The following is a 13,904-nucleotide window of genomic DNA, read 5'->3' as shown; positions in this document are numbered from 1 at the left end:
AGGTATCAGTTGATTTATTTATTTAACCATATTACACAAGAGGTACTGAGTCCACGGTCCTTGGCAGTGAAGCGTTGTTGTTCAGTCGACTGCAGACGCTACGCTCAGTATGTCCAGAGAGCACAGCAAACTAGTGTAGTGGGCGTTTCAGGCTGGTAGTGAAGCTGCGTTAGGTGGTGGCACAGCAGTCAGGCACTGCTAAGGTGTTAGCAGGTTGGGCTGGGAGTCTGCCCCAGCTGTGGCGTGTATTGTAGACATCTGGGTAGAGAAACCTGGATGCAACCACTGGCAGGCAGCCCCTGGGAATGGGGGCCCACAGGAGTGAAGGCTGGAATTCCAATGCAGGTAGTCCTGTAGGATGACGAACAGAGATTGCTGCTCCATCGAATACCAGGAGAGCGGCGATCTCATGACGGTAGTCCATTAACAGCATTCGCCGATTCGATGCTTCTTGCAGGCTGGACGACTGATATTTAAATATGGTCGGGATTGTTGACAAGCAGATGTCCCAGCTGTCACGCACGTCCCTAGCCACAGTGCTGCTGAAGCGTCCTGTGTTTTGGTAAAACTGCTGATCATCGGCCAAGCGGTCATGCCGATGTGCCGAGGTGTACGTGGTGGCAAAATGTTGCACTAGCTTAATTCTGCAAGCAGCGTGATTATGGCAGCGAGTGCCATGATTATGGCAGCGAGTGCTTGCACCGACCAGCGACACTACAGGAAGGTTAAAAAATCAAACAACGAATGATATTGCTGTCAGCTTTACATCAACACGATGCGCCTGTGCAGGTGTGAACGCAAGGAAGGAAAAAGCGTGCACCTACACGTATGTGTCGGGCAAGCACAAGTCGCACGGCCATTAATCGCAATGTACGCAGGTGTAAACGCACCTCAAAGGGCACCACACTCAGGCAGTCTCCTCGTGGACAAAGCTATCACTGTTATCTCGACGCCTAACCTCTCGAATCGCCTCACTTGGACTTCGACTCTGCTCGGAACTGGGCTAATCTGGAATGTCTTCTATTCACCACTCCGACCACCGCTTTTATCCACGGACGTCGCTAATCGTGCTCCACTGGCAGTGCTAGTCCAGTCATTGGAGATTTATATAATTTTGTTTTCTGTCTTCACTCGTAGAGAAATTAACTGTGTTGATTACTCACGCGTTCTGTTATTTGTTGTACTTCCATTCGGATGCAACATCACAGTTGTTAGAGAAATATGAAATCGATAGGTTCAGGAGGTTCGCTCGGTTGTGCGAAATGCTTGTTAGCAGCAAATGCCCACATGGACAGCACAATGATGTCTGGAGCCTCACAGACTGGCAGCACGGCGAACATCACCGCGGCTTCCTGTGACTGCCTATCAGAGGAGGGAGGGGCGGTGATGGTTTTGGAAGAAAGGACAGCACTGGACACAGAAGTGGCATCAAGTCGGCTTTTTAGAAGAGTCCCAGTTCTGTGTACAGTTTAACGTTGGATGTATCCATGTGTGTCTGCCATTTGCAGATAAGTATTCTAACTGGACTCATTAAAAAACTAAGCATCATTTATTGAGCTGAAAGAAAATGAACTACAGCGTTAAACAATTGTTGGTGTCAACACGCCCTTCAAATTATTTGTATTAAACGAGGAATTAATTAATTAAGGAAAGAGAGAAAAGCGAAACCGACAGTAATAGCGCAACATTTATATCCACAGGAATATTATTACGATTCACAGCTTCATTTCCGTCACTGCCTCTCTTCTAGCTTCCATATGTCACAGACGTTATTATGCATATGTAATGGGCCTTTCCTGTAGTATGTAGTAGGCAAAGTGCAGTTTCAGCGAATACAAACATGCCATTTACCTTTACTCCAACTGTTAACGAGCATGTGTGTGCATTTTATTTTATATGTTTACTTACTTTAATTCCCAAACAGTCGCATACCAATTCTGACGCCAGTTGTTACAACAAAGGCATCGCTTCTCCGTACTGGGCTGGTCTTATCCTACAAACAACCCATCTGTAGATGAAGTGGTCATCAAATATACAGGGAACGGACGAATTATGGGAACACCAAAGACACAACACATTAGCATGCCTAAACGGTGTAGGAAATCCCTTGGCGTCCAAAACGGGCTACAATCGTCACACAATGAATAAACACATGTCCTTTACGGTTTCGAGTGAATCTTGTATCATTCATCCTGCGAAATAATGGCATATTCACGTATCGATGACGGAGGTGAAAGCGACCACGCCTTTTCTCCCAAGTAGACAACAAATGTTCATTAGTATGGAGATCTGGTGACTGTGTGGGCTGGGGAGATTCGACAGTTCATCCGCACGTTCACAAAACCAGTCCTCGATGATGCGAGGTGGTTGAAAAGAGGGCTTGTCGTCTCGGAACACAGCATCATCACTGGGGAACAAATATTTTACCGTGGGGTTGACCTGAACAGCCAAAATGGTCACGTAATCGTTGGTCGTAATGCCACCTTGCAGAGTAACTAAGGAGCTGACGGAATACCACGATATGGCTGTCCAAATCATCATCGAATCACCGGCATTTTTCACTCTCGGATGTAAACTTGGCCGGAAGTTGGGAACAGTGTGAAAGAAGACTCACACGGCCAAAAGAGATTCTTCCACAACTCCACAGCCCACCTTTTTATGATGAGTGGTTTTGAAATTTCAGCTCGCCCTGTAATTCCCAGCTTCTGGAGCTCCCTTCATGTCGTTCTGGTGCTGACAGGGTTCACGAGGGCAAAATTCAGTTCTACAGTGACTTTTGCAGTTGACGTCCTCTCATTTCTCGTCACAGTCCTCATAATAACACATCTTTGATACGGTGCGCTTTGAAACATGAAACACTTTGGTCCCCATAGTTACGGAAGCACTCCCCATGTCAGCACCAACAATCTGTCCGCGATCGCATTCATTCCGACAGAATGCAACTACAACTACACAGAACACTGTTCTCATCATGACTGACACTTGCAACGTACTGAGGACACTGCACGGCTGCCGTTCGTGATCAGGCACGGTAGAGCAATGGCTAGTACCTGCATTTATGTTCAAGACTGCAATTCTCTCAGTGTTCCCAGGTTTTTATGCACCCTCCGTATATCTACCTTCTGGTAAGATAATAACACGAAGTTATTTTAAAACTTTTGTCAGCATGCTTTATGTAACTTACTGAGACAGGTAACGACAAGGGAAACATTTCTGAAAGAGACAATGCTGTCTACATCGAATATATAGTCTTTTTTTGTTTTTTGTTTTTGAGAGTATTTGGGTAGAGTGTAGCCTTACTTTGAAGTGAAACATGGACGACTTACACTACAGAGAATAGGAGATTTTGAAACGTGCTACAGGAGAATGCTGAATATCAGATGCATTGACCTAGCAACTTTTATATTATAGTATTTATATCCAGCGATCACAGACTCCTACAGACAACCTTCGCCAGGTCGTTCACCCAGCGCTGCCTTGGTCGTCTTATGGAGCGTTCGGTGTGTGGTTTCCCCCTAAATGCTTTCTTCAGCTGTCGTTCTTCTGGCATATAGGCTACATGGAGCACCTCGCCCGTGAAGAGGTAGTGCGTCGAATACGGAATAAAACAGCTTTATGGCTCAAACTGACTAAAACAAGGGGTTAGTTGACAGGGCACCTGAGGCATCAAGGAATGCTTATTTTGGTAATGAAGGGAAATGAGGGGAGGGTAGGAATTGTAGGCGGTGACCAGGGCTTGACTACAGTAAGAATGTTCCAATGGATGCTGGTTTCAGTAGTTATTCAGAGAGGAATTGACTCGAAAAGACAGACTAGAGTTATGCGCTGCATCAAACCAATCTTTGGACTGAAGACTAAACTACAATATACAATCCATTATAGAAATTATTCGTCTAACAAAACAATAGCCGTAGATTCAATCCTGTGCATTCCTAAGTGGGCCACCGCAAGAAGTTGGACCTAGCTGTGAACTATAACGGTTAACACACCCAGCACTCCGACACCAAAGTCAAAACAGAACACCCGTAACGAGGAAGAGAGCCGAACCGTTACATTCGTAGGACTTTTAACCGCCGATAAGCTTTAACAGTGCCATTATTCCTCAGCTGGAACCACTATCAGATCATTCTGTCGATCGTTTGATTACCCGGATTACGGCACTCCACCGTTAAAAGCGATTTAAGATCAAGGCTATCTCCATCTCAGCGCTGTTTCGCAAAATATCAGAGCGCCGACAAAAGAATACAAAGAAGCCGCTCCACATGCACCACTCGACAGCTATTCTGCAGAAAACTAGTGTCTGCAAGTGATTAACTACGTTGATATTTGTCATCACTATGAGTTCTATTAGCTGTGTGTGCTACAACGGCTGTTAAGAAACGCCACATACGTCCACACGTATTGTGACGCATCTTCGTCGGTCTTTTGTTATATGTGGTTATTCCTGCTTCAGAAATTTAATTTTGCTACGAAATGTTTCCACCGTGTAGATGAGCACAGATAGGTAGAAGTGGAAATAATTGTAAGAGCGTTTCTACGTAACCGAGGCTGCAGATGATATGTAAGTTATCTGGCGCGTCTAAAGGACCCAGGGAGTGGGGTACAGAAGGCGTAAGTGTTTTTTCTATATATCAAATTTTCAATAATTCGTCTGAATGATATAGATGCTGATCACTATTTTCGAATTATTACAGTTTTATGCAATAAAAAAGAGTAGTTTCCGTTTGAAGAAAGTTTTTCGATTTGAAACCTGTTATTTAAATTTATTATATGAGAAGTCTGTCATTGCTTTCCACACAATATTTGTCAAGCAGTTGTGTTAAATATAAAACATAGGAGGGTCATGTCAAAATTAACACGTCCCTTTTGTGTTCAGGAAATTACAGCGGTTAAGATTTCACAATAACACATTTAAGTAGGGCAAAATTCCAGCTACCTACTGTCATTTTACCAAATAGACACCACTATTTGCCAACGATGAAAAAGATTCTGTGTGCTGTGTTAGTAAAAACCTGAACCACTGAGGCTGGCCACTGTTTTACAGCGTTGCTAGCAGTATCCGCGTTTGGTACGTGGCCATAGGCATAAGGAGGTGGAAGTCTGACGGTGCTAAATCAGGACTGCTCAGTGGATGTGGTATGACAGCTGAGTCAAATTTGTCATTGAATTCTGCAGTCAGTTCACCTGCGTAGCAGATAAGGGGACCGTACAAACGTCGAGTTAGAGTCATATTGATGGGGTTTGTAGGGCACGGTTAGGACTTGAACATATGTAAACAAAAAGACGCAACTTTCAACCGTTTATGAGAAAAATTACAGGCGTGCTACTGTTGCACGCTTTGTAGAGGCAGTAGTGTTCATGTAATCAACAGCCGAGCGAGTAAGCACTTAGTTTCATATTCGCGAGGTTTCTGGTTCCAGTCTCGCTGCCGGTAGTTTATGATGTGTTGGTAAATGTGCCAACACCTTGTAGATAGAGGAGGCCGAAAAGGAAGCTATCTAACGCAGACGGGCGTGAATTCTGGAACAGGATAAGTATTGAATGCTAATAAGAAAAGTATGCAGCTCCTCGAATACTTAACTTTTATTTATCCTTGTTGTGAATACAGCATTCCGGATGAGACATTTCATACGATAACTATCAAACTATCACTTGCTATGTAAGGCTAATGGCGCCTTGCTAGGTCGTAGCCATGGACTTAGCTGAAGGCTATTCTAACTGTCTCTCGGCAAATGAGAGAAAGGCTTCGTCAGTGTAGTCGCTAGCAAAGTCGTCGTACAACTGGGGGCGAGTGCTATTCCGTATCTCGAGACCTGCCTTGTGGTGGCGCTAGGTCTGCGATCACACAGTGGCGACACGCGGGTCCGACATGTACTAAATGGACCGCGGCCGATTTAAGCTACCACCTAGCAAGTGTGGTGTCTGGCGGTGACACCACAGTTTATTTGTCCTTTTCACGTAATTAGAGTAACAGATTTATAACGTCCGTTAAAAGTATCAATATCTTATCATTCATTTAATATTTTCTTAACGTTTAATGTTAAAAAGGAGACAAATTTTTTTCGTAATGAAACTGGAAATGAAATAAGGATCCACGAGGACTTTCAGTCAAATAAGTGTAGTCATTTTTTTTTTTATTATTGTATCCTCATTTGTGACAAACATAATGCAGCACAGTACGAATCAGGATGTAACTGATCGTAGAAATTTGGAAAACAATTATTATGGTGATATACAGTAGATGTAAGGAACGCCGAAGTTTAACAAGGCCTTCGTTTTTTTCAATGTTTCTATTGCAAAACAAGCTTGTTTTACGTTCATAAACGGCTCTCGGTTGACACATAATTTCGCGGCGTTCCACGCATATCAAAGCACAGCACCAAATATTGGTGGAGATAATTCACAGAAAAAGGTAGTACTGACAGTGAGACTCGATCCAGAGCCATCGCCTTTAGGAAACTAAGGACTCAATTCGATCGGCTGGAGATATTTTGCCTGCTTGCGATTGTATAAAATGTATAAGCACGCCTAAAATCTTCAAACTCGATTTTCTCGAAACCGACTGAGAGTTGCGTCTTCCCATTCATGCGTGTTGAAATCCTCATCGTGCCCTACACAGCCTGTCAGTACGAATCAGATCGGTGAGGGTAAGCTAGTACGGTTCCCTAGTGAATGGGCAGCGTAGCTAACTGCCTGGTAGCGGTTCCAAGATCAAGAAACCGGACAACGACCGGCGCAGTGGTGTGCTGACCACATACCCCTCCTTACCGCATTCGATGATGCCATTGGCAAAGGACGACACGGCGGTCGGTCGGTATTGACTGACCCGTCTAGTGCCAGAGCGCGGATCTTTGCTTACGTACTTCTATACTCACAAAGTGTTTTAGGGGCTGCAGTCTGAAGTTTGTATTCGTCTTTGCCCTGACTTTGGAATTCAAGCTTCAGCTTATTTGTAAAACTATATAGTACACCAGGAATAAACCGAATGACATAGCGCTGTATCAAACAGATTAGCCTTGTATTCGGTAGGGTGGAGGCTGCAGTCTTCACCCAACCATCCTGATGTAGGTTTTCCGTGTTTTCCATAAATTATTTCAGGCAAATTCCGGGACTGTTCTTACTATAAGGCCACGGCCGACTATGTGTTACGCTTGTCTTACTAGACATGTAAGTACGTAAATGTCTGCATATCTGAATTTCTTTATTTTTATTTTTCTTAAGTTTTAATACCAAGATATGTTCAACATGCTTCTAAAAGTGATCTACGGATGAATAAAACTACTGCCATTACTACAGTCTCATCTAGAAGTTTAAGGCAACTCTCATTTCAGAACGCTACAAAACATCAGAAAAATCCAAACCATGGCTAGACCCAGAAGACTGCAGATTGCTGTCTCGAACTAAAACTTTCTTGGAGAATTCTCATGTCGACACTTCAGGCAGTGTTTTTGGATTCTGGACCGTAGTGGTACCACCACAACTCATCTCCGGTGATGATGGAATTCACAAAATTTTCACCTTCATTCTTGTACTGGTCCAGCAGCTCCCGACAAATTGTCATTCAATAATCATCCCCCCACCCCCCATTAAAAAATGGATATTTGTTTTGGTCTTGTGTAATCATCAGCGGAGCCAACCTCGCACGCATTTTGCAGTAACCAAGGTTGCGTAACGTCTTCTCTTCGCTGTGCACACAATCCCTTAGTCACCGAGAAGTACACCGCAACGCCATTTGATATCAGGGAGAGACGAGCAGGGTCGACCTGGGCAAATTTTGTCGTACACGTCCTTTCCACCACTACCGAAACGCGGTACCTTCCGCCTCACATTATCACATCTATCGTATAGTGTCTACGCTTCTTCAACAAGCGTCGACGGATATCAGGTGACACACTTCGTTCAGTAGTAGAGAATTTGGTGACAAATCTACGGTTTATACGCACTTCGGTGTCAGACGCCATTTTGGAATGCTCCCCTGCTGATGCCATCTGCCAAAAGCGAACGAAAAGAATAGGAAAATAGTGGTAAGATTAACAATATTATCACTATATAATCTTGTTCGGACACTCAGTCAAAATAAAAAATCACGAGGCAACACCCGTGGAGGTGAACAGTGTCTGGAAATCAGCAACACTAGTGTTTTTAAAAATATTTGCTTAATATCGTAGTTCAGTGTTGACTTAAAGAAATGATATTCAAACGGGATGCCATCTAAATCTAGAAAATTATCAATTCAAGAATATTCTCGCTTTTAAACATTCGAAGATGTGTCAAAAGACCATTTACTTTGTTTTCTACAGACGACAGTTTTTCTCTTATGGAAAAGTGAAGGTTACAGCAATATTGGACGCAGTGGTTGTTCGCAAGAAACGACGATGAACTGGATGAAATATTTAAAGTCCTCGAGGTTTTACCATTTTAACCTCTGGTGACCGACGGAAGGGTAGCTGCGGCTGCGGAATTGGTGTATGCAGTCAGACTGACAGTTTGTCGATTATGTCACACGAGATTTAATTGTTCTTGTTTTATGCTTTACATCAACCACTTTGTCTTTTAAGATACAATCACTCAGTCTTCTTAGCCAAGTGATGATCTCTTGGACATCGCCTCGTTAGGCAAATACAACATACAGTGCCACCTGGTGCAGCTTGTAGCATTAACTTTGTTTATGTTTACGGCCCAGTTTCCATAACTTCAATTAATGTTTCCCATTTTATACGATTTAGATGACTGTAATTTTGTGTCTAATGGAATAAGCAATTGGACTATGAATTTCTTTCCTTGGGTTAGCTTCGTATGAAAAATATGAACTGAAACAATAATGGGTTCGAACAAATGTTCCTCAGACAATAGTAACTATGTATGATAAGACAAACAAAAAGGAATTCCAGTGTAAGATGGACAAATAATTTCAGAGCAAATGTTGAAAAACTGTCATTTTCTCGGAATTACAATAACATATGGAATTTTCTTTACGTTTAGATTATACAATAAAATGTAATCAGACGTGAATACACTAGAAGTATCAGCCTTTTGCTATCACCATAAAGATATCTATCGTTAAGCATAAAGAAAACAATAAACTCTGCCACACAAATGTGTACTAACTGACAAATTAAGTCACCTCTATGTTCTTTAAGAGCTTTAAATGACTAATGTCTAGTACATTGTTTAGCATACAGGTATTTATTTATTTATCCATCTTTAAGCATTTACATGCAATCGATATGGTCATGAGTAATGTACAATTTACATATTAAGAAATATAACTATTGTGAGGTATCACACAAAGCTAAAGTACTCATTTTAACATTGCTATAGGGCATCATTACAAATTTATACAATAAAATGTAATCAGACGTGAATACACTAGAAGTATCAGCCTTTTGCTATCACCATAAAGATATCTATCGTTAAGCATAAAGAAAACAATACACTCTGCCACACAAATGTGTACTAACTGACAAATTAAGTCACCTCTATGTTCTTTAAGAGCTTTAAATGACTAATGTCTAGTACATTGTTTAGCATACAGGTATTTATTTATTTATCCATCTTTAAGCATTTACATGCAATCGATATGGTCATGAGTAATGTACAATTTACATATTAAGAAATATAACTATTGTGAGGTATCACACAAAGCTAAAGTACTCATTTTAACATTGCTATAGGGCATCATTACAAATTTAACCAAACTTTTACTGTACGCAATCACATGAGATGGAAGCAAGATATACTTTAAGGAAAGTATATTGGTTACCGAATAACACATTAACTAGTGCATGAGAGACCTGGCTCTGTAAGGATACAATATTAAACTTTTAGTCAAACTTTCACTATGCACGAACCAAGAAATTCTTGAATGAAATTTAAGTGGTCAATAAATTGCATAGTGTCTATAATATGGGTACCCTCAAACTGTTACACATTACTACACACTCTTTCACAGGCACATTTACTGTAAACCAACATACAGAACGTAGACACACTACTCTTTCATAAAAGTTCACTGTTTAAAAACCTGTACAATGTCTAAAATATAATGGGCTCTTAAACTAGTATGACTTACAAGATAGTTTACAAAACACTTTTCAGGCCAAATTTGCATAACAAATAAAAATATATCCAATAGTACTTCTTTATGCAAACTTAGTAAATACAATTTAATGTTTAACGAAGTTATTCACTTTTAGGAACACGGAGAGCACTTGGAAATTGCATTATCTCTGAGATTAGAAAACTGGACCCACATAATGTTAAGTAAGATTTAGCAAATAAATTAATCAACTGTTTAAAGTAAAAACTTTCATTTTTATGATTACTCGGAACTATTCATGGAGCAGGAGTAGGAAACTGCCACAGGTGAAGTGATACATGTCAGTGTATACCAGTTCAAATTAATGCTTACGTTGAATAAACTTCGCGAAGCATTGGCTCCTGCAAAATGTAACAGTTTTAATTTTCTACACTGCCTGTAGGTGGTCGAAGAGTTGAGGTGCTGTGACGGTTGCGATGGCCAGGAAATCAATCGTGGCCCTGCATATATGATCTATAAGCTTCTCCTTGGCCACTGAAATGTAAATTAGAGCATGCCACTATATGCTACGTTGTCATTCTAACGGCATTCCAATTCAAATGTCCTTCTAAAGCCATGCCAATGCCAATTCCACTCGAGTGGAATTAACTATAATTTCGCGTCGCTCTTCCCTCCAGTTGCTTCCACGTCAATGGCTGGTGACAGGCTAGTAATTGTCCAAGTGTGGGCGCACCAACTTCACCTCCACGTTTTCTAAAGGCACGTTCACCTCCCAGCATACAGCGACTTCCTCCATCTTTTCCTTTCAAATCTACAATTCCTAAGCATGAATAGAAATTCAATACATTTCACGTACAAAAGGACATAAAATTCATAACAATATTCAGTAAAATTAGACAAACGTGAAAACATACAAAATTAAGAAAACAATAATACTTCTATATATGTGATATGAAGTGTCAGTATTGTTATATCATTGACATACAGTATAGGTGTTACCAGCTGACTTCACAGTGCTGTCATCAGCAGCAGTTACTGAGCACCCACTGATGGTACATCAGACCCTGTACACGTTATGTGTAACTGAACCCATAGCAGACATTGGAATGAAATTAGAATTATATATTAATACCTTCAGCTGCTGACAGACGTTGATATGTATCAAAGGGGACAGTTGAAAATGTGTGCCCCGCCCGGGACTCGAACCCAGGATCTCCTGCTTACATGGCAGACGCTCTATCCATCTGAGCCACCGAAGGCACAGACGATATTGCGACTGCAGGGACTATCTCGCGCATGCCTCCCACGAGACCCATATTCTCACCTTATATGTCCACACACTACATTCGTAGTGTCCCTACCCAACACACTCATCAATCGTGGAAGACATTCTTACCAAGTCCCGTAAGAGTTTAGGTAATATGTGTGCATCCGCACAGAAGAAGAAGGTCATGGCCGGTATTGCCAGAACTATATACTTATATGGATATGGTGTCTGTTCTTTCAGACGTGTCCCAAGAACAGACACCATATCCATATATGTACGTAGCAGACCTGGCTGTGCCGTTTACCGTTGTCCTGGTGAATATGGCCAAGTGACGGTACAGAGACCCGATGTCCCAAACTCCACACCAAACTATGGTTGACTACAGCCGGCTGCATCAAGGGCCAGTGGTGAACGGCTGAGGAAAGATCTCACTTCAAATCCTGGCACTTACGAAGACGGCTGGATCCCGGCGACCCCTAGTGGCAGCGGAATTCTGGGTTGCGAAGAGCCTTGGCGGTCAGTCAGCATTTAAGGATTCGTGGCGTGTGAGGGTGCTGTCAGCTGAGTTATGGGTACATATTATATTTATGGCAGCGTCCGACACAGGGTGTGCATCATAATACAGCCCAGCTATGTGGTGATGACTGACTGGCCCTGGGGGAGGGGGGAATAAATAGTGTCATCAGGAAGCTGAAGCTGAAGCATTCTGCCACCGTGGGGAAGGGTAGTTGGTGTCCGAGGACTTTGTCATTGCCTCGTCGGTCGGAGTGTGGAAGTGGCTCACTGTTGAGGATTCTGTGTCGGTTGTATGTTAGAAAATAAGAAAAATTAACTCACAGTAAAAACACCATGGTAGCCTTGCTTTAGTTGCGTTCTCAAGACATTATGACTGAGGAATTTATCGGAACTTCTATAACCTAGTACTCTAATTACTCTTTATTCCTCTTGCTCTGAGAGGTTTATCCACTGCGATGCGCTTCAACAGTCCTCCGATAACACTGATCCAGCTCTTCATGAGTTGCCCAAAAAATTCTCTGATTCTCCTTCATTCTTTTCCAGTTACAGGCGCTATATCATCTCGAACTGCGCCGTATTCAAATCCTTTTAATTCCTTTATTTCCACACACTTTTATGTTACTACACATTTCCCATTACATCACGTCTTTCACTTGGCTGGCTATAATTGGTGGATCTACTGCTATCATAAACACTGTTCTCAAGCAACTGGAGCGGTTCAGTTGATGACATCACGGCCAGTGTGCCATCTCAGGTTCTATAGCACCTCACGAGGAGAACACGGCAAATGCCATAACCTGATTCCCCAGTATCTTCGCTTAGTGGAAGAGTAGTCAAAATAAGGGAAGAAGTGTCTCGGCTTACCCGTAGATATTCGAGTATCTACAGATAAGCCGAGACACATGTTTGCTTATTTTGACCCCTCTTCCACTGAGTGAAGTGTCTGGGATATTGAATATGGCACTGGCCGTCTTCTCCTCGTCAGCGCTTTGCTGTCTGAGGCAATGCAGCATGACGTGAAGACAGTAAAACCTAATCAAACAATTCTGTTTAGTCTTCTTATTCTTGTTCTAATTCTTTCGCGGTGTCCACGGCTTAAACCGATCTTATTGAAACAAGCAGGATATGTTAACCATCTTCATGCACCGTCTCATTACCCCCAGATTACATGTCGTAGTGTTCTTGTCTACACTCAGTACCTATTACCTTAAGTCCTACATGATAACTAACCTTAATTACTATGTATATGGTACTCGTATTGTCCTTAATTATCCTAAAACATTTACTCCATAAAAATTTATTGCAAAAAAACCACGACTATTGTGGCCCATCCTTAAAAATCACCTAAGTTTTCGGGGAACCCAAGGGTTACCTCACTTGAGTCATAAACTCTGTCTGCACTGGCCGGCATAGTACCCTTTCCAGTGGCATACCCAGCACACTATGGCTTGTAACTCAGTGCAAAGAGCAGAATGACCAGGTAAATTGCACTGGATGCATATTACAGGTGATAACGGATATTACGGAAAAATTAGGGAGAGGTCAAACCGAAGTAGGGAATTCCACGAATAGTCTTAAATAGAAGTCCAATTGGCTATTACGGATGTTGCTTTTATTCACAACGATTATGCAGCATTCTGTCTTAATTTGCGTCTTCCTGCAGACGTCTGCTCTTATGGTAGACCTTCTTTTTGTCAATAACTCTTCTTTTCCATTCATCCACCCCACTTCTGATACCAAATGCAATGGTGTATCGGGATGGCTACGCGTAGGCGAGCGATTCTCTACCAGAGATGGATGTGGGATGCAGCAGAAGGCAGCCTTGTTTACAAGTGCCCTTTATTCTTTATTATTTACATTCGGTCTTCTTGGACGTGGGTGTTGATCTCTGGGAGGTTGGCGAGTGCAGGAAATATGCCGCTGCAGTATCACACCCTGTAGCAGTGTTGTTCTTGTGAGCAACATCGCAAACCAAGTCCCTGTAGGCAGCTCGTGTAATTGCGCTCTCAGGAGACCCAGTACTGTCTTCTAGCATTGCCCCAGGAAAGTCAGTCAAGGGACAGTAGGGCGACCCAGCGCCCC

At 42.3% G+C, this 13,904-nt stretch overlaps 1 non-coding gene across 1 annotated transcript; it reads right to left on the bottom strand.

The window, feature by feature from the left end:
• Positions 1-11,224: 11,224 nt before the first annotated feature.
• Trnat-ugu lies at positions 11,225-11,299 on the bottom strand. Its single transcript has one exon. It is a non-coding gene; the product is annotated as a tRNA-Thr (tRNA).
• Between the last annotated feature and the right edge of the window lie 2,605 nt (positions 11,300-13,904).

This window comes from Schistocerca americana, chromosome 3 (assembly GCF_021461395.2).
Source record: "Schistocerca americana isolate TAMUIC-IGC-003095 chromosome 3, iqSchAmer2.1, whole genome shotgun sequence".
Classification (NCBI taxonomy): domain Eukaryota; kingdom Metazoa; phylum Arthropoda; class Insecta; order Orthoptera; family Acrididae; genus Schistocerca; species Schistocerca americana.
Note: the sequence above shows the minus strand (reverse complement) of the source record. Positions and strands in the feature narration are given on the sequence as shown.